At 40.3% G+C, this 27,351-nt stretch overlaps 1 long non-coding RNA gene across 1 annotated transcript in view; it reads left to right on the plus strand.

Moving 5' to 3' along the window:
- The window catches only part of LOC109384500 (uncharacterized), a 74,399-nt gene that overhangs the window by 43,850 nt on the left and 3,198 nt on the right, over positions 1–27,351 (plus strand). The window contains exon 6 of the long non-coding RNA XR_002124413.1: positions 14,614–14,758. This is a non-coding gene — a long non-coding RNA (uncharacterized LOC109384500). The remainder of the gene's footprint in view (positions 1–14,613; positions 14,759–27,351) is intronic.

A 27,351-nucleotide genomic window follows, 5' to 3' on the forward strand; every position in this document is an offset into this window, starting at 1 on the left:
CTATGTAGATGGCACCCAGGGCAATGCCCGGCCTGCCGGAAGGATGCTCTGTGACAGTCAGGTGGTAACGATGGTGATTGTCAATGATGAGTGGCTTCTGGCCCACCCTCTGCTGCTGATGTATCCTCTTTGACCTTGGACATACCCTTAGCTTTTCAGAGTTTGCTCTTCCCCATCTCTGAAAAGACAAGAATGGACTACATGGAGTCAGGGCTAAATGCCCATCATGACAGGGATGGGAATTAGGGCAATGCTGTGAGAAGTGGAAAGAGATATGGGAAAAGTGCACTGATATGTGAGAGGGTGGTCTGGTCACTGAGGGTGATGTCCCTCAGGGAGGTCATTTTCCCCACCCCCACCCTGCACACCCCCTGGGGCAGGTTGGAGGCCACCTGAAATGAGCCGTCACCTCAAGTGCTCACCACCACACCTGCCTGGCTGTCATCACATATCTGCGCAGGGCCGGGAGACACAGCACCTTGACAAGGGCAGCTTGGAGGAAAAAGTAAATTTTGGAAGGGAGGGAGAGCCTGTCTTGAACTATTGGTATATTTAAAATTAAATATTGCAAATTAAAACATGGTTGATGTAGAGAGTTATGAACATACACTAGTTCAAAGCTACCACTATTAACATTCTATGTATGTTATTTATATATAAACCAAAAATGACCTCACATTATCAGCCTCTGTTATAGTATACTTTTCTGGGTATTTCCCCCCCTTCTTTGTCATTGCTGTTTTAAGATTTTCTGATTTCTTGGTTATTTAGCAGAAGTCTCCAAAATAGGATGTTTGCCCCTCTGACATAATCTATCAGGGAGCAGGAAGAAAATTTTAGAATTTCTGTTTATACTTTTACCTCTTCTTTTTAAAATTGTGTGTGTGTGTGTGTGTGTGTGTGTGTGTGTGTGTGTGTGTTTATTGCGTATCATGTAAACATATGTCTGGAGGCTAGCAGTCCAGAGCTGGGATTGTGGCTTATGGATACCATCAGATACTGAATCTCTTTCCAATTTTCTGCCTTTCCACCTTATATACAGGCCTTCATCCTCAGGCTTGCAACCTCGTGTTTGCAAGATGGCTGCTGTAAATCTATGTTTTAAATCTACATTCCAGGCAGGAATAATGGGGAAGAATGAAGGGCAAAGGGTTTTCTCCTACTGAGGCTTTGCTTTTTATATAAGAAAGGATGTTTTTCTTCTTATTTGGTCAAAACAAGGAAAGCTGGGAAATTGAAAATTTGAGCTTTTCAGCCTCTGGCAAAGGAAGTCAAGGGCATAGGGAATTGGGAATCGTTTGGGGGTAGACGATCCATAGGGTCTGCCACAATTCTCTCCCCAGAAAAAAAAAATGCACGCATGTGTGCAGGTATGTGCACACACACAGCTGTGCCAGGTGATTTCAGGGGGTTTCTCTCTTAAGTGGGGGTGAAAGTGGAACCAGTCTATATGGCCAAATTAAGAACCACCACTCCCTTGAATGGCTGTTGCTCAGCCCAAAGCCAGGGGGCATGAGAGGAGCAACCGGGGAAGGAAATAGAAGATAAAGTGAAAATATATGAATGGGAGTGGCAGATAGAGAAAGCAGAGTGGTCATGTTAAAGCAGTAAAAAGAAAACAACAACAACAACCAAATTCACTGTCAAAGAGAAAGAGAGAGAAAGGTTAAAGTAATGCTACAGCGGGGAAAAGATAAAAGTCGTTTAGGTTTCTGAAGCTTGATGGAGCACAGCACCCTGAAGAACCAGAAGTCAGCTTTCCAGGGCAGGAGTGGGGGAAGGGGGTGGGGGTGGTGATGGTGGTGGGGAAGGGCACCCGCTAGTGAAAAGTTGGACCAAGTCCTATTAACTTCTGTAGATTCACAGGGCATTCATCAGGAATTCATGGGCACTCTCCAGAAGGTTTGATGATCTGGAGATTTAAAGTCTGATGCAGAATAGTTCAGCCAGATAAGCTCAGCTCTGTAGAATGCTGCAGCAGGGTATTAAATTAGGTATTGTGAATAACTTCTTGTGGAGTTTATGATGGCAACTTGCAGTTACTTCCCTACAGGTTTGTAGGAACTGATCACAATGTTTGGGAATATACCAGTTGCTGGTAACATAGACACAAGCAGCAATTAACTAGCACCATTCCTGAAACCATCCTACAGGACCTATTACAGACTTTGAGTTGGAAAAATCATAGATCCCTCCAGTATCTTTGGTCCATTGCAAACTGCAGAAGCAAAAGGTTTTTAACACCAGTGTAGGTGTTTGAGCCACGTGTATTTTCCTCTAGGGGACTTGGTGATATCTGAGGAGGACATCACATTGGAAAATGTTAAAAAAAAAAAAAAAAAAGGAAATCAAAAAGCTGAAGAAGAATTCACTACTTCTCCAGGGAAAGAAATACCCAATTTCTGAACACAGTCTATCTATATCCTAAGTAGTTTCCTAGAAATGAAAAGACTGACTAATTTTTGTAAAGCACTCCAAGTGTCACACAACAAGTTTTGATGCTTCCAAGTGCCCAAAGAGGTCAGCAATTTAAATGAGTTTAAGATTTTTACCTGTACCTAACCTTGAGGTCCACCTAAAGAAAACTTTGCAAATTTTGGGTGCAGAGTAAATAGAGGTTTTAAGACTTGGCTTCTGGAGTCAGACCACCTAAGTCGGGATGCAGGCTCCATCATATATCAAGTATGTGATTTGGGACCAAGTTACTTCACTTTGCTGCCTTCATTTTCTTATCCATAAAATGGGGATAACCACTTCAAAGAATGGTTTTGAGGATTAAATATTCTGAACACCCGGAAACACATAGATGGATAAGCAACATTTTTTTTTCTGATTAGTTACACATTTTTTCTTTTTAATTTTCACATCAGTACCATAAATTTACCTAAGGATATGGAACCATTTTTATTGTTAGCTCACCTTGAAAAACAGCATTAATTCCAGAAAAGGTGTTTACCATTTCTTTTCTTTTCTTTCTTTCTTTCTTTCTTTCTTTCTTTCTTTCTTTCTTTCTTTCTTTCTTTCTTTCTTTCTTTCTTTCTTTCTTTCTTTGCAGGCTTCAAAATGATATAATATTTAAGAATGGTCAGACTTCTGGGTTTGAATCCAGACATTTTAAAGTTTGCTTAACTTCTTTGGGCCTCAGTAGTCTTATTTATAAATGTAGTTTAAATGACTTAATAGATATAAAATGCTCACATCAGTGCCTGGCACATGGAAAGTGCTCAAAGCTGGAATTGTCACTGACTCATACTATTGACAAACTATTTTCCAGAAAAAAAAAATGAAGTTAAGAGGCAATATCATGAAACAAATTTCTTCATCTTGTAAATATTATACTGAACTTCCAGACCCTAATAATCAAGATGAAAATTTGAAGGCTGCCTAGCTCAGGATTTTTTTTCATAGCCAAACACTAAAAACAAAGTGTCAGGCTATTCAAATAGAGATGGCAGACACGTGGCATACCCCACCTGACACCAGGATGATAGCAGACATTAGTAATCCATCATGGCCCTTTTACCTACTGAGTTCATATTCGGCCTCCGAATTGTTCTCAATACAGTACTCTAACCATTGTCAGTTTGATTGGTGTTATATGAAATCAAATGTTTTCCAAGATCATGTCTTCACAAGTATTATTTTCCCTGGAGGATGAAGAGTTTATGTTTATGTTTTCAAGTGAATGCCTTCCATTGAAATTCCAATCAAACTCTTAAATGATGAGTGATAATCCTCTTTCAAACTCTTGACTAAGCAGGGTGAGTTATATAAAAAGTAGGAAAAGTTGCTTGGCAGTAGCCATGATCTATTACTGTGGTGTTTTGGAAGATGCTACCAAGACAGATGACACTGATAGCTGCAATTAAAAATAGAGAGAGAAATTTGCTAGGGTCTGAGGAAATCATTTGGAATATGGCTACTTTTACCATTGACTTGGTAAACAATTTTCTGGAAAGACGGCCAGGATACACTGTCTAGTACATCATTCAGCTGGGCATCTTGCATTTTATCTTAAGTGAAAGATGCAAAGGACTAAATGTAAAGATGTTTCCTAGATGTTGGTTGGTTGCTAGGACTGCCATAACAAAATTCCACAGACTGGGTGGTTTAAATAACAAATTAATTTTATCACAGTTCTGGAGGTTGGAAGTCTGAGATCAAGGTGTTGGCAGGTTTGGTTGCTCCTGAGGCCTCTCTCCTTTGGCGTGCAAATGGGCTGCCTTCTTGCTGTGTCCTCATATGGCCTTTTCTATGGGTGCGTGCCACCTGCTCGGTCTCTCTTATTATAAGGACACAAGCCATATTGGATTAGGACTCCACACTTATGACCTCATTTAATTTTTTTTGTTGTTCTTTTTTTTTTAATCTTTGTTTTCTGACTTCTTTAATTTTTTAAATCTTTTTTGTTTAATTAATTAATTTATTTATTAGTTTTAGGTGTACAAAACAATGTAATAGTTATACATTTCACCCCTCACAAAGTGATAACCCCCTGCCCCCAATCTATTGTCCCTCTGATATCATATATATCTATTACAATTCCATTGACTCTATCCCCTATACTATACTTCATATGCCATGACTATATATATATATATATATATATATATATATATATATATATATATATATATATATATATATATATATATATATATATATATATATATATAAAATTATAGTTGACATACAATATTATTCAGCTTCAGCTTCAGGTGTACACTGCAGTGGTCAGGCATCTACACCATCCATGAAGTGGTCTCCCAACCAAGACATGTGCCCATCTGACACTCACAAAATCTTTACAACATTATTGATTATATTCCCCAAACTGGCTTTCATATCCTGTGGCAATATTGTAGTTACCAATTTATGTTGTCCTGTCCCTTCCCTTTCTTCCTCATCCCCACCACCCTCCCAACTAGCAACCATCAGTTTTTCCTCTATATCTCTGAGACTATTTCTATTTACTTTGCTCATTCATTCAGTTTTTTAGATTCCACATATAAGTGAGATCATATGATATTTGTCTTTCTCTGACTGACTTATTTCACTTAGCATAATGTTCTGTAGGCCCATCCATATCATTGCAAATGGTAAGATTTCATTCGTCTTTTTAGCTGAATAATACTCCATTGTGTAAATGTACCACAGTTTTACAGTTTCTTAATCCAGTTGTCTACCAATGGGCATTTCGGTTGTTTCTAAGTCTTGGCTATTGTGAATAGCGCTACAATAAACATAGGGGTGCATATATTTTTTCGAATTAGCATCTTGGGTTTCTCTGTATAGATACCTAAGAGTGACCTTATCTAATTTTAATTACCTTCTTAAAAGCCATATCTCCAAATACAGTCACATTGGGGGATAGGGCTTCAACATACAAATTTGGGTGGGGGGAGGAGGGAAGGGGAAGGGACATAATTCAGCTCCTAACGATTGGTTTGTACTCATGTAACTCTAAGCTCTATAGCATCTTCTAACTCCAGCATTGTTACTTATACTCATCACCATGTGACCCTAGTTCTGCAAGATAAGAGAGTCCTGCTAGTTATGTACTTGTTTAAGAAGACAAATGTGTACTTACTTTAGAAAATTTTTCATCTTCTGCAAATCAATAAGACAAGTACCTCAATAGAAAGATATGAGAATCAAAATTCACAGAAAGGGAAAATACAAAAAGCTAATGAGAATGTGAAGAGATGCTCAATGAAAAGTTGCTTTGCATGTAGTTGACTGGCAAAATTAGGATAATGCCAAGTGTTGACAGAGATGCGGGACCATGGGACCCCTCATGTACTGTTGATGAGAATGTAAACTGGTGTAGAAATTCTGCAGAGGTCTTTGGTTGTAATAGCAAATTAGATCTATGTATATACTTTCTGACCCAGCAAATCCACTCCTGGGTACGTACCCAAGGAATTCTCACATAGCTCATAAGGGTCCTATATGAGTAAGGTAATGAGGCATTTCAGCTTGCCTTCAAAAATTATTATGTACATCTGCCATCCCGATGGAATTTCTAAAAGCAACCTTTTCGTTCTCAAAAGTGTTCACCCAGTGTATAAAGACTGTCTTCACAGCATATTTGTGCTGGGGGATGGCGGGGGGCAGGGGGCAGTGATGAAGGCAGTTTAAGGAGTGGAGAGAGAGGCAAAATGTGTTGGGTTCATCCTATCCAGCAGAGAGAAGTAACTGACGAGATGTACCCATAACAAAATATATGTCTTAAAAACAGTACTGAATGGAAAAGAAACAGATTGACATTTATAACAATAATGTTTGCATACTGTTAAGATCTATGCATATAAATTTTTGTTTTATAAGAACACATACTAATAAAAGGACATGTATGTAAGCACACTGAAATAGTTGCCTTTGGGCAGGTGAGGAATAAAGGTGGGAGATAAAGGGGAAGAAAGAAATAAAATGAGAGGGGCCTTCTTAGACCAAAGATGATAATGAACCACTGAAAAGTATGATTAACTCAGGCCATAGTATTAGAAATCAAAAGGGTTCCATCAAAATAGATAAAACGGAAGGTTTTTAAAGTATTAAAGAAAATTAACCTATAGCTTTCTTGAGAAACTAGCACTTATTTGTTTTCCAAGGCTCTAAACAGCATTTAAGCCTGCTTAAATAGTTTAAATAGGACAAAATAAAAAAAATGATCGAACGATGCAAGCAGAACAGGGAATATATAGAACTAGGAAAGATAAGGCAAAGTCAGGTGTAAGGTTAATATCTAAAATTAACACCAAAAGATTTTATAGATTTTCTAGAGATGGGTCTCAGGTTTGGTACTAAACTGCTTTAAGAAAATACCCTCCCACACAGGATCTACAGGATCTGTAGTAACAGCCGCCATGAAACCTCCAAGTACTGAGAAGCAGCCCAACTATTTCCTGTTCTGAGATCAGAGAGAAATTTCTCCCCTGGGTTCTCAGAAGGAGGGCACTATGTAATGGAATAGCGACCTAGAAAACTAATTTCTGCAGAAAGATTCATTCCAAAGCTGTGCTGAATACCTAGATGCTAATTCACTCTGACAGGGTTTGGGCTCCTTGAATTTCTGCAAATCCACTCGGTTTCATTTCCGGAGTAATTCAGGAAACATTTCTGAGTATGCAATAAACCTGTGGCACGCAGGTTTTTGGGCTCTCCCACCTGACAGTGAACCACAGAGACAGAAATTCTGGTCATTAGAGCAGTAGATAATGAAAGAAAACAAAAAAAGGATTCTCCTTCCAGGTTCCAGGACTGCCATTGGCCCTCACTCTCTGAGGAAGGGGTGGGAGATGAAGAAAGAATGTTTTCCTGATCTTTCACTGACACAACTTTAGCAGCAATTAAATTTTTATTGACTAAAAACCAAACATAGTAATTACTGTAGAGACTACAGAAAGTAAATCTGTTATGTGGAAACAGGTGTCACCATAAGAATGAAACCAGCCAAAAACAATGTATAATGGAAGGGTTTAGTGGCTGGCATCTGCAGGAAAAAATCCACTCTGAGACATGATCTCCAAATGGACATTTGGGGTGTGTTGGGGGTGGGGTGGAGGGGTATAGATGGGGCAGGAGAGGAAAAGAGAAAATCAGGTGTTTTGGTTCATTTTGGGTTTGGAGCAAGTATAGTTCATCAAGTTCTTTTGAAGCCTGGATGAAATAACCTCGGAGCACTATCAAATTATATTTGATTTCGTATTTATCAAGTGACCTCTACTTATTAACTCAGTATCTAAGAGCCTAAGAAAGAGAGGTGTGGAAGACTGATGCCAAAATACCTGTAATTATTTTCTGTCCTGTATGTTATATGTGACTTTGCACCTCATCCCATCAATAGCTGTCGACTATTTCTTCACCTCTTGCATCTGGGCTGGCTTTGTGACTTGTTTTGACCAGTACAATGCAGTGGAAGTGATGGTGTGCCAGTTCTAAGCCCACGTCTCTGGAGGCCTTGAATACTCCGTTTTCTCTCTCTCAACCTTTCACAACCACAGTGGGAACACACCCAGGCCAATTTGCTCAGTGATGAGAAATGAGACCCATTTATTCCTATTGCTCTGGCTGATTGCCAGACCACACTAGACGTGTGTGAGGCCATCTTAGACCAGCCACCCTGAGGCCCAACCACTCGCTGACCACAGTGCATGAGTGAGCCCAGGAGGGATCAGCTGGGCCTGGCCCAGGTAAGCAGAGCTGCCCCACTAACCTTAGAGGTGTGAGCAAAAACACATGCTTATTGTTTTACATCTCTGAGTTTTGGCATGGTTGTTAAACAGCAGTAGCTGATACAGGAGGGTTCTCTGATGTCAGTGTTATAACTAATAAACAATTTTGTCCACTATTATAAGTTTTAAAAATTACAAACAAAAGTATTATAGATGAAAAAAACACACACACACTTTCTTATTCTGGTTTGTGTGTTAGGGTCTTACACACAAGTCCATGAGCCTGGAAATCCCTGAACACTTCAGTAGCTTTGAATAAGTGGACAAAATTGAGTTTCTGGGCTTGCAAAATGGAGGATCACACCCTAGACACGTGACTTTCAAAACACTCCCTTCTGGAATTCCCAGCATAAGTGTGGGGAGAAAGACGTATGTTTCTCTTATGAATCAAATCTCTAAAACGTTCACAGTCACTGTTTCCCCACCTTCTCCTAGTTTAGGTGAAAGAAGGTTGTTTTCTCTTAGAGTATCTTTAATTACTCCGACCTTGCTTTGCCTCCTCTGCTGTGAATGCCATAACAGTTCGTTTCTTGCAGCAGCATTTTCCACTCTGTTGGTTTATATCTCATCACCTCTCCTCAGGGAAATGAGGGAGGAATGTGCACAGAAATACCTGTCACAAGTGAAGCTGGGAAATACCAACTTTTAATTGGGTTCCACCTTGGTATCTGGGACCACTTCTGACCCCCTGGCATTTTCTTTTCTTTGAGTTTTGTCTTCAGTTTTATTGTGAGGAATTTGGTTGGGCTTAATGTCTGGAGCGAGAGGGAGAGGCACAGCTCTACACCTGGCCCCTCTCTCCTGTGAGTCACCAGCATCTGTTATATGGAATCTCATTATTGCCACTGCTGCTCGACTGGCAGATCTTTTGAAAGCAGGGTTGGAGGACTCTGGGATTCACTAATGACTCCGGGGGTGATACAAGAGCTGGGTTTGTGTCTTGGGGAGGCCACTGTGACAATGCACCTGTCTGTATCCTGCAAGAAATTAAGGATGTCTTTCCTTTCAAAACTACTAAAGGCGGCAGTACCAGAAGCCTTAGGATATCCATACAAAAAAGTTGCTGAGCTTTGCAGACACTTCAGTTCTCACCTATAAAGTGAGAATGTTATTACATTTGTCGTGAGGATTAAATAATTTAAATGTGTAATTCGTAGTATGCCTGGAGCATAAAGACACTTGATGGAAGCAGTTCTTTTATTTTTCCCTGTTCACCTTGTCTGACTTTTAGTTATATCGCTGTTTGTTTATTTGCTTGCTTGCTTTCTTGAATATGTATTTTTTACTCTGTAGAATGAAGGGTGCGTTTTTGGAAAGCAAGAATACATTTAAGTGTATACCAAAATCTTTAAACTGCTTGCGCTTTTTACCTAATAAGCTCACTCATGTAAATGTGTACAGATACAAGGGTCCCAATTTAAATAAGTAGAAAGTTATAGTCATAAAAAGATCCATTGTTGCTCAAAAAAAAATTCTTTCTGATCATTTGCCTGTTTGCCTTAATGAAAAACAAACAAGCACTTTCTTCACTCTTATTTTTTTCTTTATCTTTTGTACTATTGGGTTGTCGGAAAAGTCATGATGCATTTTTGCAACGAAAAACATAGAAAAAATACGTCATGACTTTTCCGACAACCTAATATTTGCTACTTATTGTTTCCATGCAGTCAGTAAAGTTTCATCCCTTCTTCAAATTATTAAAAAATAGACCAGTATTAATTCCCCATGGGATCAACATGAATTACTTTCTTCTAAGAAAGATTCTCAAATGGGCTTATTTCTTTAGTCTAGGCAGCCAAATTCCAGGAGCAGCAAAACTGTACTATAACCCATCTTGCATGTTTATGCAGCTATCGGAAGATGTTTCATAATAATAATTATGCCAATCTTTCATAATATTTGGAAGAAAATGGTCAAAGAGTACACTAACAAAAGAGACAAGGAAGCATTCAAAGTAGAGAAAATGGAACTCAGCTTGAATGGTCCATTGCTACGTGCTTATCCCATCCCGTCTCTAAGGTGTTGCTTTGACAAAAACTCTGCCAGTAAGCATTTTAATCTCCCATTTCCTGAATAGGAAACTGAAATCCTAGGATTTCAATGGCTTGCCTACAGACTTTAATATCCATGTTCTTGCTTCTATTTCCGGCTGCCTCCAAGGCAGTGATTCTTACCTTTGGCCACACGTTGGAATTATTTAGGAAGCTTTAAAAAAAAAATAGCAATGCCCAACACAATACTGAAAAAGAACAAAGTTGGAGGCATCCCACTACCCAATTTCAAGACCTACTATAAGGCTTCAGTTATCAAGACAGTGCTCACTGATGAAAGAATAGACACATAGATCAATGAAACAGAATAGAGGCCAGAAATAGACCCACACAAATGTAGTCAGCTGATCTTTGACAAAGGAGCAAAGGCAGATCAATGGAGAAAGGATAAGCTTTTCAACAAATGGTGCGAATAATTGGAATTCCATATGTAAAATAAAAAATGAACCTAGACCCAGACCTTGTACTTTTACAATAATGAACTCAATTATAGATCATAGGCCTACATGTAATACAAAAAACTAAATCTGTTAGAATAAAACACAGGAGAAACGCTATGTGACCTTGGGTTTGATGATGAGTTTTTAGATAGATGACTCAAAGTATGATTTAGCAAAGAAAAAAACCCTGATAAATTGGACTTTATTAAAATTATTGGGTCGTCAGGAAAGTCATGATGTATTTTTCTATGTTTTTCAATGCAAATGTGTCATGACTTTTCCAACAACCCAATAAAAACTTCTGTGAAAGACACTGTTAAGAGAATCAAAGGACTAGCTACACACTGGGAGAAAATACTTGCAAACACATATCTTATCAAGGACGTATATCCAAAATATGCAAAACACACTTAAAAGTGGACAATAAAGAAAGAATCAAATTTTAAAATGGTATAAAGATCAATCAGACACTTCACCAATGAAGATATACAAATGGAAAATTAGCATGTGAAAAGATAATATCATTTGTCATCAGGAAATTGCGAATTACAATAATAATGAGATAACACTATATACCTATTAAAATGGCTAAAATTTAAAAACTGAAAACATCAATTGCTGACTAGCATATGGAACAACAAGGAAGTCACATTCATTGCTGGTGGGAGAGCAAAAGAGTAGACAATTTGGAAGACAGCCTGGCAGTTTCTCACAAAGCTAGAGGTAATCTTACCATACCATCCAGCGATTGAATAGAAGTTCATATTTACTGATTTGAAAACTTATATTCATACAAAAGCCCTGCATGTGAATGTTTGTAACAACTTTATTCATAATTCTCAAAACTGGAAGCAATCGCAATGCCCTTTAATAGGTGAATGGATAAACTCTGGTACATCTATAAAATGGAATATTATTCAGCAATAAAAGAAATGAACTATCAAGCCACAAAAAAAATCTTGAATGACTTAAATACAAGTTGCTAAGTGAAAGAAGCCAGTATGAATAAGCCACATATTATATGATTCAAATTATATGACATTCTGGGAAAGGCAAAACTATAAAGATGGTAGAAAGATCAGTGGTTTCCAGCGGCTCGCTTGGTGGGGGGGAGGGGAAGTGTTGAACAAGTGAAGCCCAGGGGGTTATCTAAGACAGTGAATTGTGACAAAGCAATATAACTGCATTACAAATGTATTCAACAACCTCTCTGAAGGATGTGGAGACAAAAAGGTGTTGACCAAAGTAACCTTGGAAATGAGAGGAGCCTGTAAGACTAAAGGCACTATACTCTTATTGATAAAGTTTCCCATGGAGGTGCAGGTTAATAATTTGATACTACTATACATGGGAGCCAGTTTTTTACTGTTGGAGTGGGATCATATAGATAAGCAAGACGAGGAGGCTGGACACATCCATCTGGTAACTGGATTAGAGTTAGAGACATCAATATGGATTCATGTTAGCTTAATACAGGTACCGAAGGTTGCATATAAAATTTATATATATATATGATGTCTGACAATTAAATTTGAGAACTTGTTGCAATGATGTCCCTAACCGTTTTTTGATATCAGAGGGATTATTCATTATGAATTTGTAGCAGCTGGACAGTTATCCAAGGTTACTATTGGGAAGTGCTGAAAAGGCTGCGTGAAAAAGTTAGACAACCTGAACTTCTTGCCAGCAATTCATGGCTCTTGCATCATGACAATGCACCAGTTCACACGGCACTACCTGTGAGGGAGTTTTTAGCCAGTAAACAAATAACTGTTTTGGAACACCCTCCCTACTCACCTGATCTGGCTCCCAATGACTTCTTTGTTTACCTGAAGATATAGGAGATATTGAAAGGAAGACATTCCGATGGCATTCAGTACATCAAGGGTAATGCCATGACAGCTCTGACGGCCATTCCAGATAAGGCGTTCCAAAATTGCTTTGAAGGGTGGGCTAGGCACTGGCATCTGTGTATAACTTCCCAAGGGGAGTACTTTGAAGGTGATCACAGTGATATTCAGCAATGAGGTATGTAGCACTTTTTCTAGGATGAGTTCACGAACTTAATTGTCCTACCTCATGTGTGTGTGTGCGCGCGCGTGTGTGTGTGTGTGTGTGTGTGTGTGTATTAGAAGTCACACACCTATATTTCCTTGTTCTGTCAACTGAAAGGGCCAGAAGCAAGGACACCCCTGAAGCAATGAACATACCTACCAACAAAAGGAACCTGAACTTAGATAAATGGCTGATTCTAGGACTAGGGTAGCAAATATAAAAGATGAACATGGAACATCTTATAGTGTAAGATGTAAAGAGTAAGAAAAAGAGTAAGAAGTGCTTGGAACAACAACAACGCAATGATGGGGCTATGTCAAAGGGACACAGGGGCCACTGAAAGAGCTCCTGAGGGCCAAAGCCAAAATGTATAAGCAACAAAATCAAGTAGTATTGGACTGAAACCCAAAGTAGAAAATAAATGTGTCCATACTGATGTAAATAAATTATGGATTGAATGAATAAATAAATAAATGGAGGGAAACAGACAAATTTCCTGTACCAAATAATTCTAAAAGTTTTACATAGATACTATATCCTGCATGAAGTGGAATATAACCCCCATTCCTTAAGTGTGGGTAGGATACAGTGACTTCCTTAAAAAGAGTGCAGTGTGAAAAAGGAGAGGAAAGAGTAACTTTACACTGGAAAAACCTGACAAACACTGCCTCACCCAAATGATTAGGATCACTATCAGTAGTGATAAATCATGCTGATATGTGTACCCTTGGTCTGGTGTGATGAGAATGGCTTTATCTCTATGAACTTCTTCCCCGAAGCACCTAATCCCAGCCTAATCAAGAGAAAAACATCAGACAAATCCCAATTTAAGGACCTTCTACAAAATATCCGACCAGCACGCTTCCAAACTGTCAGTGATCCAAAACAAGGAAAGTCTGTGTAACTGTTAAAGCTATGAAGAATCAAAGGAGACATGATTAACTGCACTGTGACATCCTAGATGAGATGCTGGTGTACAAAAAGGAAATTGGGGGAAAACTGAGGATTTATGAAAAAGTATGGACTTTAGTTAGTAATAATGTATCAATATTGGCTCATTAATTGTGACAAATGTACCACACTGATATGAGATATTAAAAATAAGGGAAACTGGGCCTGGTATACGGGAACTCTCTGTACTATCTTTGTAATGTTTCCATATACTTAAAACTGTTCTAAAATAAAACATTTACTTAAAAGAATGTGCAATGCCTGGGCACTACCCTGAGATTCTGATTTAATTTGTCTGGTCTGTGGCCTGACCCTCGGGACTTTAAAAAGCTGCCCAGGTGATTCTAATATGTCTCCAGCAAACCACTACTCTAAGGGCAGGGACAGTTTTGACAAACAAGCTGCCCTTTTTCCTTCTCCTTGTTGAATTATGATAAATGCTCTGACCTTGTCCCTAGTTAAATAGGGCTTTCGTGATCTTGGTTGTATGAATACAGCAGTTCTTTAAATGTAGGCCAATGATAATGGCGTTTAGAGAGTGATAGTTCCCATTAAATAAGAAATCTTGTCCAAGAAGCTTAAAATACCATAAACAGTTTAGGTACACAGGCAGTGAAGGGCAGACTGTGCTAAATATATCGTTGAATGAAATCTGTGCTTGGTGAGAATGCCTTTAATTTCTCTTTGCAGCGCGAGGCCACGTGTACGCAGAGGTAAAACATCCCCTAAGTTTTAGGTGCAATGGTTTGGCTTTAATTAGTAGGCCTATTCTGCAGGGTTTGATTGTGACAAATGAGATAAAAGCATCACCTGCTGGCAAGCTCAGCTTAAAAGTCAGGAACTGCAAACTGAACCCAGCCCTCTATTTTTCTCCTGCAGTGCAGCTGGCAGCAGGGATTCCCGGGGGCATATCTGGTGCTGGACGTGACTGGCTTCTACTGACACCAGCACCCAGGACAAACTTCGGTGAAGAGACAGAGGCCGAGAGGTGGTGGAGCCCTGCTTCCGCACACAGACAATTATGGTACTTAATTTGGAAAGTATGAGACTATATATATATTTTTTTATTATTATTACTATTTTTATTGGGGAATTGGGGAAAGGGGAACAGACAAGTTGCTTTCCTTTTTGTTCTTTAGTCTAGTTGAGAACGTTGCTTCACTGGCCCAAGTTGGCACCATCATTGCGCTCTTCCCGGGTGAGGCAGATCAGGGCTTCTTGGACGGCCTCTCACGCTGCCTGCTGGCTACACACGGTAGCCCATGGCAACCCACTGCAGCAGGGGCTGCAGCCTACGCCGTTGCCTCGACTCATGGCAGCCCAGCTCCAGGTTGAGCTGTTGTTCAGCATCTAAGCTGTAGAGGGCAGTGTCACTGGCCCTCATATGTGGGATCTGAACCGGGGCCCTCTGGCGTCCCAAGCCAGCTCTTAACCAACCTGCCACTCAGCCGGCCCGAGACTATATTTTTAGACTTACACTGTTGGCTAAAAAAAAGTCTAACAGGGCAGGAAATTGTTTCATGCACGTTAAAGTATGAAAAACAATATTTTCCCCATCATTTTACTTCCTTGGAAATAGTTACTAGCAGGAATTTAAAAAACAAACAAACCTGTAAGAACATTAACCAACCAGAAAATATATGTTGATTGAGTCTTACATTTTGCTAGGCACTGAGGGCGATATTTAAATAGTTAAAAAATGATAGTGGCCTTGTATTCTTTCATCCAAGTGATGCTTAATTGAGTAATTGCGTATATGTCACACCCCAGGCACCTGCTAGGTATTATAGATTTAAAAACATAAAATTAACAAGTAAGATTGCTCTCTTTTCGTAAGTAGCTCATAGTCCAAGAACTTACTGTCTAGATCAGTGGTTCTCAACCGGGGGGTGATTTTTGCCACCCTAGGAGCTATTTCACAATGTCTGGAGAAATGCTTGATGGGCGCTCCTGGGAGGGTTGGGGGGTGCTACTAGCACCTGATCTAAGTCAAGTGTGTATTGTTAATGTGTGGAGGCCAGGGTTACTGATAAACATCCTCCAGGGTGCAGGACTGTCCTCCACAACACAGAATCACAGAGCCCAAAACGTCAATAGGCTGAGGTCGAGAAACCCTGCAGACTCCCCGGGCCCTTGGTTAAAAAGGGAACACGCTCTCCAGGTGGGAATTAACAAAGCAAGCACCCAGCCCACCTCCCACCCTCCCTATACAAGATGGGGTTGGAACAGAGGAGGGTCTCTAGCGGAGGGTCCCATTCAGGCAGGGCATGGTGGCACTGTTCAGAGGAAGGTCAGCGATTCCGCCCTCAGGTTTCAGCAGTTCTAACTGTAAAAAGAGGCATGTCTTGTTACTTCAGGCTGCTCCGGGGACATCACCTGAGCCTTTTCCTTTTTATGAGAGCAGCCAAATTCCTACAGTCAACCCCCGATAGGCACATACTAATCCTTTCAAACAATATTACTAAAAGCCAATGACACTCTTAGAATTTAAACATAGCAATTACACCTAAGTTGAAACTACTATAAAAGTTTTCTATCGTCTTATGTATGTATTACCTGTAAATTTAAATGCAGAAAGTGGCCTTACAACCATGTTGTTCAATATAGCCGCAAGCTACATGTGGCTCTCTAAATTTAAATTAGTTGAAATTAAATAAGATCTAAAATTCATTCCTCAGTCACATTCTCACACTTAAAAGGCCCACTAGCCCCATGTGCCTACTGGTTACCGAGTTGGACAGTGTAGACAAAGCATATTTCTATCCTCACAGAAAGTTCCACTGGATAGTATTTCGTCTCTCACGATTCATTTCTAAGGATCCTCACCAGTATGCTGCTACTGCTAAAAATAGCTTGTTTCCTAGCAGCTGAGGCCCCAGGGCAAATGCTCTGCATTATCTCATTATCACTGTCTATTAAAAAGACACAGACATGTTCTGCTGGGGGGACCATCTCTTGTCAGACATGGAATTTTGGGAAGGGTTTATGTAATGGATGTTGGGCAACGTATCCGATGACTGAAATTGATTTTCCAGAAGATGTATCAATGTAAAATTCAAGTAGGTAGCTCCTATAAGGCATTTCTGATGTAAGCCAAGTGTGCATTGTTAAATATTAATTCCATTAAGGTATGTCAGCAGGGAGTTAAGATATGTGACCCAAATATATCTCTTTCTAGTAATCGAGTGTAACAGAGAACTAGTGTGTAGTGTATCTCGGCTGAGGCTGGGGAGGGATGAAGGGGGGCAGGGAGGATCAGAATAACCTGGGGAACTCTTGCGAAATATTGAAATACATAGGTTGCTACTGCCTAATGTGTGTCAGAACGGTGTGGTGGGTGGGTGGGTAGGAAAGGTCTTGTGCACACGTGTATTTTGAAAAAGCTCCCCATGTAATTCCATTGTACCCAATCCAGGTGACTATCGTTTAGAGAGATCAAAAGGAAAATTTGCAGGATGAGGGAGGATGTGTGGCTTACAAACGACACCAGGCCCACCTCTAGATATGATCCCATACACCTTGGGTGGGCCCATATATCCATTCAATTCTCTCTCACTGCCTCTCTTTCAAATGACCACCTGGTTGTTCCTGTCTACCCTAAGTCGTTTAAAATGATTGGCTGATTTGATTTTATTTATTTATTTTATTATTTTACTTTTTTCTTGTAGCTGTTTTCAGGGACTTAATGACTTCAATGCCATTAAGGCTCATAACATGGCTTTACTATGGCCAGCTATTGCTAAATTTCTGCTGATTGGCTGGTTTTAGAACAACTGCCTTCGCGTTTCTTTCCAATATCAGGCGTCCCTAGCAAACATTTGCAAGGGATCACAGTCTGTTCTTGGATGCATTTTCTGATCAGCACCTGAATGATGATATCGTGGGCTGCTGATCAGAGGAGGTGTCACATGCACAGAGGACACAATGGCCAAACAGGACACTCAACTGTGGAAACTCAGGAGCCCCCTTTGTATTTTCTGCTCAGGTTTAAGGGTACCCCACTTCCACAGAAAGGTGGGCCAAGGATGTGTGAGTAGGGCTAAAAGTATTCTCCAAAAGGACCTGAGGAAGCCCTTAGATAACTGTTTTGATTGAGAGTTCAGAGTTAGGTCATAGGGCTTGGCTCATTTTTTTGTTAATATTAGATAGTCTGTTACTATCAATCCATCAGATTGATAGCTAGCTCTGTTGGTGGATAGAAAATTTCAACACTCTTCCCCCAACCCTCCTTTATACTGGAATTTCATACCATATTTTCAAGGCATATTAGCTCTGAATGGACCTATGTTTGGTTTTCATTTTTGTTTTTTCTTTTAATGTACTTAATAGAATAACCCTACTATAGTCTATGTTTTCCTCATCCCTGGTTCAAACTTTCTCCTGTTGGAAATTCAATTTTCTCTATGATAAGTAAAATGCTGATCACTTGGGATTTTCGAAACATAAGATGGGAGTCCTATCATTAGGGAGCTATCCAGAATATAGTCCTTTGGGTGGCACGATATACACCATATTACATAAGCAAAAAGATCCTACGACCGCCAGCCAATGTCCAACACTAGCTTCCTACTTCTATTTAGGGCAGCATCATCTGTTGTTTGTGAAGGTGACAAGACAAGATGAAACTGTGAGGAGACTGGAGCAGATTGTAAATCAACAATTTAAATTTCATCTCTAAAAAATCTTGGTGAATGTTTCTCCTTTGAGCCTCCCTTGTGCTTGGGATGTCAGAGGTGTGAAATGCCCTAAGACTCTGGAAGCCCTAAGATTCTTAGGATTTGTCTTCTTTAGGTTATCCTGCTAGAGGGGAAGGAGAACTTTAAAGCCATTGAATACATTTGGCTTAAAAAATTCAGTCATCTTTCAAAAGGAGGAAGGAAAGGAGAAAGAACTCTAGAGGGGCCCACAACAGGAGAGTGTCTCATTCACTAGCAAATGTTAAGTGCCTGCTATGTGCCAGACACTGTGGTCCAGTGTGCTGGTGGGGCATGATAAAAAATACAGTCTTTGTCCCGGTTCCAGGCACAGAGCTCCTAAAACGTTGGAATTTCCAGAGTCATAGGAGTGTCTTTTGTATTCTAATGAGGTGACTAAAGACGGGGGTACTTAGTTTCAGGATGGGTGCTAGTCACCAGAGGAACCAACCATGTGATTTGAGGGTTAGAAATATCAGCCTCACTGCCAACCTCTGGGAGAAGAGAAAGGCTGGAGATTAAGTCCAATCACCAATGGCCAAGGACTTAGTAAATCATGCCTATGTAATGAAGCTTCCATAAAAACTCTGCAACAATGAGGCTAAGGGATCTTTTAGGTTAGTGAACATGTTGATATGCTGGGAGGTGGTGCAGGTGGAGAAGGCATGTGGGCTCTGCGTCCTCCTTTCCCCATACTTTGTGCTATGCATTTCTTCCATTTGACTGTTCCTGAGTTGTATCCTTTATAATAAAACTGTAATGAAAGTAGAGGACTTTCCTGAGTTCTTTTCACTCTGATGTATTATTGAACCTGAGTTGGGGTTGCAGGAACCTCTCCAGGTTTGCAGTCAGCTGGGCAGAAGTGTGGGTCACCTAGAGACCCATTTGTGGCTGGTGTCTAAAGTGAGACTGAGCTCTTAACTTGTGGGGTCTGTGCTAACTCTGAGTAGTTCATGTTGCATTGAATTGAATTATTGGACACTCAGTTTGGTGTTAGAAAATTAGAAAAATTGGTGTTGGAATGACGTGCCTAGAATGATGAACAAGAGCAGACATGTTTCTGCTCTTATAAAATTTACAAATATCTCAATGAGTTTGTTGGGTTACTTAGCTCTATGCCATATATTATCCAGTCACACCTCCAGATCTACGCACCCTGGTCTTAGAGGCTAACCCTATAGACCACATTCATGGGCACTCTGCTCACCCTGCTGTCTTTCTCTGGTTGGATTTGACCAATGGGGATCCTTGGCAGGAAACGGAAGGGAGGGAGGTGAGTAAGGTCAGGGTATTTAGGGCCCTCACTCCCTTCTTTCGGGGGTGCACTGGGCAAGACTCTAGATGGAAGAGCACTACTTTTTTCTTTGCATGGCTTTCTCCATCCGATTCTGCTCACCAGTCCTCCTTGCCTACTTGTGCTTAAAGTGGTAGCAGTGCTTCAGCTCCTAACCCTGGCTTACTGCCTACAGGCTCTGTGATTTTACCACACTCTGAGTACACCTTTGTAAATAAGCCTTCATTGACTTATCCTGATTTGAGTGTTCTACCTTATTGGGACCCTGACAAATATAAAAACTGTCCATTGAAATGTTGGAATGTTGCTTGCCCAGTATGTTGATTTATTTGTTAGTTTGTTTGTTTGAAGATAGTTGATGTTAAGCCAGTCATTTAGCTGCTTCTTAAGAAGGCCACCCTATCACTGCTTCTTAGGAATGATAAAATCATATCATATCACAGACCACTTTTTGTATTTCCTTTGCTAGGAGAGTACACATTCAATGAGGTAAAGAGCAATTCTGTTTTATGGCATTTAGAGTTGCATGTTCAGTTACCCAAATGCTCATGACCCATTGTGATTCTTGCATTAATACTATATTCCAGGCTTTGAAGATGCATTAATAGCCTGGGATTTATACCAACATGACACAAGCTGATGAAAGAGGTTGATAAATATTGCAAAAAGTCATTATTATCAACTGTTTTATAGTCAATATGGGACAATGTGGTAGCACTCAGAAGTTCAATAGTTGTGCCTAAAACATGTTTCCTTTCATGATAAACTGGGGGGGGTCCCCACAGGTCCTAGAAATGGGTTGTGAAGAGAGCATAAAATATGTGCTTTTATTTACTTCACAGAGATTCTGTTATGGGGAATCATGTCATGAAACTTACATTTGTTATTGATCTTTTCATCTGAGCCCACCCTAGCACCTCCCTTATTATCTATAAGCCAATTTTTCTAAATGATGAATTTCTAGTCAAAAGATATAAACTTATAAGTTCGTGGACTTTCATAGGAGTTACTTTAGGCCCCCTTTCTTATTTTGTTTCCCAAAGTCATTACTGAAATATAAATTAGGCTGGCCAGACAGAATTATCAAAGATGGCTTCTGATCCATTGATCTGTAGATAAGAGGGAAAGCTTTTCTCAGAAGATGGGGCCTGTTTGCATCTCAGGAGAATTGGTGATGAAGGATCCTGAATCATTAACCTTTCGAGATAAAAGCAAATTCAAAGGTCATTTACCCCCTAATATTATAAATGAGGAAATGAGACCCAGAGATATTAGAAGACTTACCCGACAACACAAGTGTGCTCATTTGTCAGGTCTGTCATAGCAAAGTGCCACAAACTGAATGGCTTAAACAACAGAAATTTATTGTCTCCCAGTTCTGGAGGCTAGAAGTTCAAAGTCAAGGTTTTGGCAGGATTGATCCTTCTGAAGGCTGTGAGGGAAGAATCTGTTCTAGGCCTCTCTCTTTGGCCTATAAATGGCTGTCTTCTCCCTGTGTCTATTCATATCATCTTCCCACTCTGTGTGTCTGTGTCTACATTTTCTTTTCCTTAGGTACACCAATCATATTGGATTAGGGCCTACCCTAATGATCTCATTTCCACTTGATTACCTCCACAAAGACTCTATCTCCAAATGAAGTCACATTCTAAGACACTGAGGATTGGGACTTCAAAATATGAATTTTGTGTTTTTTTGGTGGGGGGACATGATTCATTCCATAACAACAGCTAGACTAGAATTTTGTCCTTCTGGTGCCCTTGTTAGTTATTTTTTTTATCTATGTGCCTTCTCTTGCTCCTGTTGCTACAGAGAAGACCATTTGCTTTTTCACAGAGGTAGGATATAGGGGTGTGGTTAGAACCTCAGATTTTCTCAGAACATTTCAAATGATTCAACTTACGAGAATATAAGGTCAAAGTAAATTTAGGGGAATAAAGATACTTATTAATAGAGCCTGAAAATGTTCATCTTGAGGATAAAGATAAACGATGCAGTTTTGATTATTAAATGGCTGATAATGTTGAACCTTAAGTTAGTGTTGAAGTTCCCCTAGACTTATTCCATCAACTGCAGTTTATATTATTACATTGTGATGATTATTACATTGTGACAAATGAGTTTGTCCAGTTATTTTACTCTTTGACTTGGATCTCTCTGTCCCTGAAAAAAAAGTATAATAATAAAAGACTTCCAGGGAAGCCAGGTATATTTCTAGACATCCTATGGATGAAGCTTTTGCAAAACAATTGCCAATCTTGGCATTTAATTCTTCTAAAATCATTTTGTCAGTGAAGGGATGTTACAAGCATATAAAGATTATAAAGCAGCCAAATTGGTGTCAGATATCTAAGGGAAATGTTTGTACATTGGTAGGTAGGATATTTTTGTTAAGTTGTACCAAGTAGTCTTTTAGAGAAGGTAGATCTAAATAAAATAAGTAAGTTTTTATATATCATGTCACTGAGGTCAGTGTAGCTTGCTCACCCTTGCATTAATGAAAATTGCTTTGATTAAATGTTGGAACAGAAGAAAAATAATAGACTGTTAAACTCTTCGTTAATGACTTCATGCTCCTAATTCTCACATAGCCTAATATGTTCCTTTTGAAGGAGGGGAACCTGATGATCATCGAAATAACATGATCAGTTCAACAACATAAGTGCAATCCCTCCTACAACAATGTGCCTCTCACCACAGCATCTGTGATGTATAACTCAGGAACAGTGAACTAAGGGACAACCCTAGCTATCTACTGACATTCACTAGGGGTACACATAAGTTTGGACCAAGTCATAGAATATGCCTTTTGGCACTTAAAAGAGGTAGTAGTTTCTAAGATTTACTCCCTGCCCCCTCTCCCCCAGCAGTATCTCGAATTACCACCAGCCTTTCAATATACGCCAAGGAAAAATATTTGTGGTTAAACAAAGTTGGAAGATGCCACGTACTAAACCCCTCTCTTAGCCATTCTTTATGCATATTGGAATATTAAAGGCTTTTCAATGTCTTGAGGTGAAGAAGCCATTTAACTTTCTTCAATCATGTTCCAAAGTCATATGATCATGGAACCATTTGTTTACGTAAAACATGTAAGTAGCAAGCAACACGTTTTGAAAAATTCTGTCTAAAATTTGCATGAGTGGAAGAGATATAGACATTGAAAGAGAATGTATATCAAGTTCATAGATGGCAGATCAAGAGATCTGCAGAGATGTATCCCTATAGAATACTTGAGTGACAATCCTTATAATCCCCCACAAAACATTCCTAGTGGCTATTAGAAGGGATGGAATATTGAGCTGGGCTGGCCAGGCTTTCATTCATTAGGATCTTTCTTAATTGTAGGGGTGTAGATGGCAGTGTGTGTGTGTGTGTGTGTGTGTGTGTGTGTGTGTGTGTGTTTGGCCTGAATAATCAGGTGGTTTAAAAAAGAAAAGTAGTACTGGGCTAATTAGAAGACATGATATGTTTTTGGCCTTTGTCATAGACTTGTGAGGTGACATCTCAGCAGTTCCATTATTCCATTAGTGTGGGTGTTACTGTACAACCCCCCTTTGAGTACCCAGCAGACCTCTCTGTACACTTGGAACCTCAGCAAATACTGTCTGAAGGTGAAGTAGAGGAGCAGGAGGTTGTCGGGCTGATGACATAATGTCTTAGTATTTGGGTCACCGCAGGAGGAGCACAGTGATAGGTACAAAGGATCTTTCCTGAGGGAGGTGTGAATAGTCATCTGACATCCGACAGCACCCATGCAGCACAGCCTGATTGGCCACGTAGAATGTTGGTAGTTAGATGCTCCAATCATAAAGACCCTCCTGTTTTAAATAACGTTCTATCTCGAGATAGCTTAAGAAAGAAAGAAAATATATTGTGAAGATATTTAAGCATATGATGGAATTTAAACAATTTGCACAACCAAATCTTAAAGTTTAAAAGTATGACAGTTCAAGGGATCTGCCTTTAACTCTGTTTCTGTAAGTCTCAGCTCTAATTTTGGATCAAATGTCTACTCCAGTCCTTTTAGTTATGACACATCTGTTTGTTCAGGAGAGTGTGGTAATCCCTTGATCTCAAGGAAAATAGGTCCTTTCTCCAGCCTCAGAGGATGAATTGTGACAGTTAAACAAATTTTAGTAATCTCATTTCCCTTTGTCAGTAATTGGTGTAGGGGTGGCCATGTGACCAAGTACTGATATAGGAGATGTAACAGAAGGTGGCTGGATAGGGATTTTGGGAGAGCTTTTGTTTGCCTAATAAAAAAAACAACAACAGATTTACCTGGCATGACGCTTCCTTCCTTTGTGTTACCCTTCTTCTCTGGAAGTCAGACATGATGCCTGGTGATGCAGCAGCCATCTTGTGCCCATGATGTAACAATTACCAGATGCAAGTTGTGTGCTAGGAATAGAGGGTGCAAAGGAGAAAGAGCCAAGTTCCCTCTATAGTTGAGCTGCCACACTGACACTGGATTGCACACCTCCTGCTTTGTTCTTATTTGAGAAAAATGATAGCTTATTTGTTGAAATCACAGTGCACTGTGATAGGTCATTGTTATTGTTGTTAACTTGCAACCAGATTCATTCCTAAGTGAAAAAGCTATGTGGTATAAATACAGATGTCAGGAGCCAATCCCTATGGATCAGAAAATAAGTCTCAGATCTTTAATGGGGGGAGAGGACAGGGGAGGGCTCATGAAATGGTGAGATATTCAAAAGTGTCTATGAAAGCCACCCTGGAGCTTTGAAATCTCACCACTGCTGCTGAACACAGAGGGAAACCCTCTTTGTACTAGTACACCCCTGTCCTAGATAGAATTAATCAACTCATTAACAAATTAATTTTACTATATTTATCGATCCCATTTTATTTGCTAGATATTTTTCTAAATCCTGGGAATAGATTGGAGAAGACCACAGTGATGTTGGTCTCATTAACATTCTAAAGGGAAAATAGACAATAAACAAGAGAAATAAATGAACAGAATCATTTCAGATCATGAGAAGCTCTATATGAAATATAAAATGGAATGTTGTGATAGAGAGCCGTGGGAGGGTATGTGCGTGGAAAGCAGAAGAAAGTGATATTTGAAATGAAATCTGCACTGCAGAAAGGAGCCAGCTGTGAGAAACCCGAGTGCTGAGCATTCTAGGGGGAGAGTGGCCAGTGCAGAGGCCCTGGGCAGCAATGAGGATGGCCTGCTAGAGACACAGAATGAATCATTTACAGGTGTCCACTGCACAGTGATTCGGGAGGCCACCCATGCTCTCTCATTGTAACCGTTCCAGCCACGGGCATTATGATGTATCTCAAAGCTGCTGGCCAGGCTACATGTGGCGTGACTTCCTGTCATCTGCTTCAGTTTGCCAGAACCCAGGGGATGGGATGGCTGGGGGAGGGTCTGTGCAGTAGACTGTGATCAGAGTGACTAATCATCCCCTTTCCTTTGAGAATGGACTTGTCATTCTCAGCCACATCCCTGGGCTCCCTGGGGGCTGGCTTCCCTTGGAATGAGGTCAGCCCTATTCTGGAGGGACTGGCAGGGCATTCAGGGGGCACACAGCTGCTTCAGGGCCACACACCAGTCACTCCCTCAAGCTACAGCTGCCGCCTTTGACATGTCTGTCTGTGGAAAGACCAACACAGAGCGGCTGGGAGCCTGTAGGGCCCCTGGCTCTGGCTCCCAGCCTGCCATAGCTGGTCATACCTGAGCTCATTTTCAAGTGATACTTATCAGTGAAGCAGTCACATGAGATCACAAGGTCGTCCTGTCTTGCATTCCTCATGTGTTTGGCATTACGCAGAACAAAAGTGTTGGAATGCCACCACCCCCGCTTCGAGCAGGTTGCCTACTAAGCCAGCTATCCACCTGCTTCGGTAGAGAATCCAGTTCTCTTTTCCCTAATACTTGAACTTGGGGACAATTGAAATGACTGTAATTATATCTCTGGGCTGTTAGATTTCTTCTGGGGTCCTGTGTGATTGATAGGATCCAAGGAATGATTACCTTGGGAGAATAAGGTGGCCTGGAAGTACCCAAACTACCATTTAGAAACCCCAATTCAGTGTTTCTAGATCTGGGACAAAACAAATCACACATTAACAATGTTGGAAGAGAGTTCGGTAATTGATACCCTTTCTCTTATAGAGTGGGTCGGGGGAGGCAAAACGACTTGGCCAAGGTTAATGCTACTACGAGAGAAGGCTCTTAGGGACCCACATAGGTCTTGCATAGATATTTACAGCATATTCTTGTAATGTACTGCTTTGACTTATGGAACAAAGAAACTCTCGCGTGCCAACAATGTGCACAATCAAAGTTCTCTGTGCCCCTCTCTGGTTTGATTTTCACCATCTTTATTTTTTTCTCCCTTCACAGACGAGGAAAATGAATCCATTTAGTTAGTAGCAATACCAAACTCAGGCTTAAGCCTTCCAATTTTTATCCAATGTTATTTTCAAGTCCATCTCCACTTTTGCTCTCTGAGGGTTGAGGGGCCTAGCAGAAATAGCAATAGCTGAGGTGGGGTGGAACGTATAGAAGCCTAAATCAGGTGTTCTAGCTTGCTAGGAGCTCTAAGGACAGGATTCTGATTTTCAGTGAGCCAGCCTCACCTTCACTGGCCTTCTTAGAGCCCCTGTATCGGAGGCACAGGGCCCATGCGCCTAACATAGCTTGGTGCTGTCATCTCACAAGCTGCTCCCAACTTACTTTACCGCCTCGCGGACAGTGTGGTACATAAAAAGCCCAGTCGCTAGGTCCAAATCCTGGCTCTGCTGCTGCTTCTGGACTGAAGGGCCTGATGTATGTTACTTAACCTCCCTGGTCTCCGTCTTCTTACCTGTAGAATGAGCCTAGCAAGAGCGCCTTCCTGAGAAGGCGGTGAGACTAAATGAGCTACAGCGTGGGGAAGAGGGTGCTCGGTAAATGTTAGTTGTTGCTGCATTTGCTGTTGATACAACGAAAGGAATTCTGTCACAGAACTGAGTTTTCTCCAGCAGTACTAACAAAAGTATGTTTCTAGTTCATGTCACTGGTAGGCATTCCAGGGTTAGACGTATCTGAAAGGTGTAATAATGTACAGTTTACTATTTGACTCCAGGGAATGCTCTCTCCCAGGCCCTCTACGACTAGGATTATCTTTTTCTGTCAGTGTTACTCCCTCCAACAGCAGAACGCTTTGGCTCGCCCACCTGAAAAACTGAAGCTGACACAGAAGTTTTGCTTAGAGAAGAAAAAGAAGAGCCTCTTATGTAACTTGAAGAGTATAAAGGATTCAGTGATAAAAAACCACTGTCCTGAACTTTTCCAAAGTACTTACACAGTAAAGCTCTCTGCCTAATTAATGTTCTCCAGTCGTTCACAAAGTATTGTCTTGTTTTTGTTGTAAGATAGACTAGAAAATGGTAATGAAACTCCTTCCTGTTCGATTATGCATTGGTGCTTAAAGGCTATAAAAATGCTACTGTTTCAAGTTATACACATCTAAAATACACCCCATGATTGTTTTATGAGTTCTCAGCAGTTTGACTTTAATTTGATCACGTCCTTTGAGTTGGTCTATTTCCTCATGCAAAGCTGATCTCCTCTAGAAACCCTTTGCTACTCTCTCTCTCTCTCTCTCT

The sequence above is a fragment of the Hipposideros armiger genome, unplaced genomic scaffold (assembly GCF_001890085.2).
Source record: "Hipposideros armiger isolate ML-2016 unplaced genomic scaffold, ASM189008v1 scaffold_95, whole genome shotgun sequence".
Taxonomy (NCBI): domain Eukaryota; kingdom Metazoa; phylum Chordata; class Mammalia; order Chiroptera; family Hipposideridae; genus Hipposideros; species Hipposideros armiger.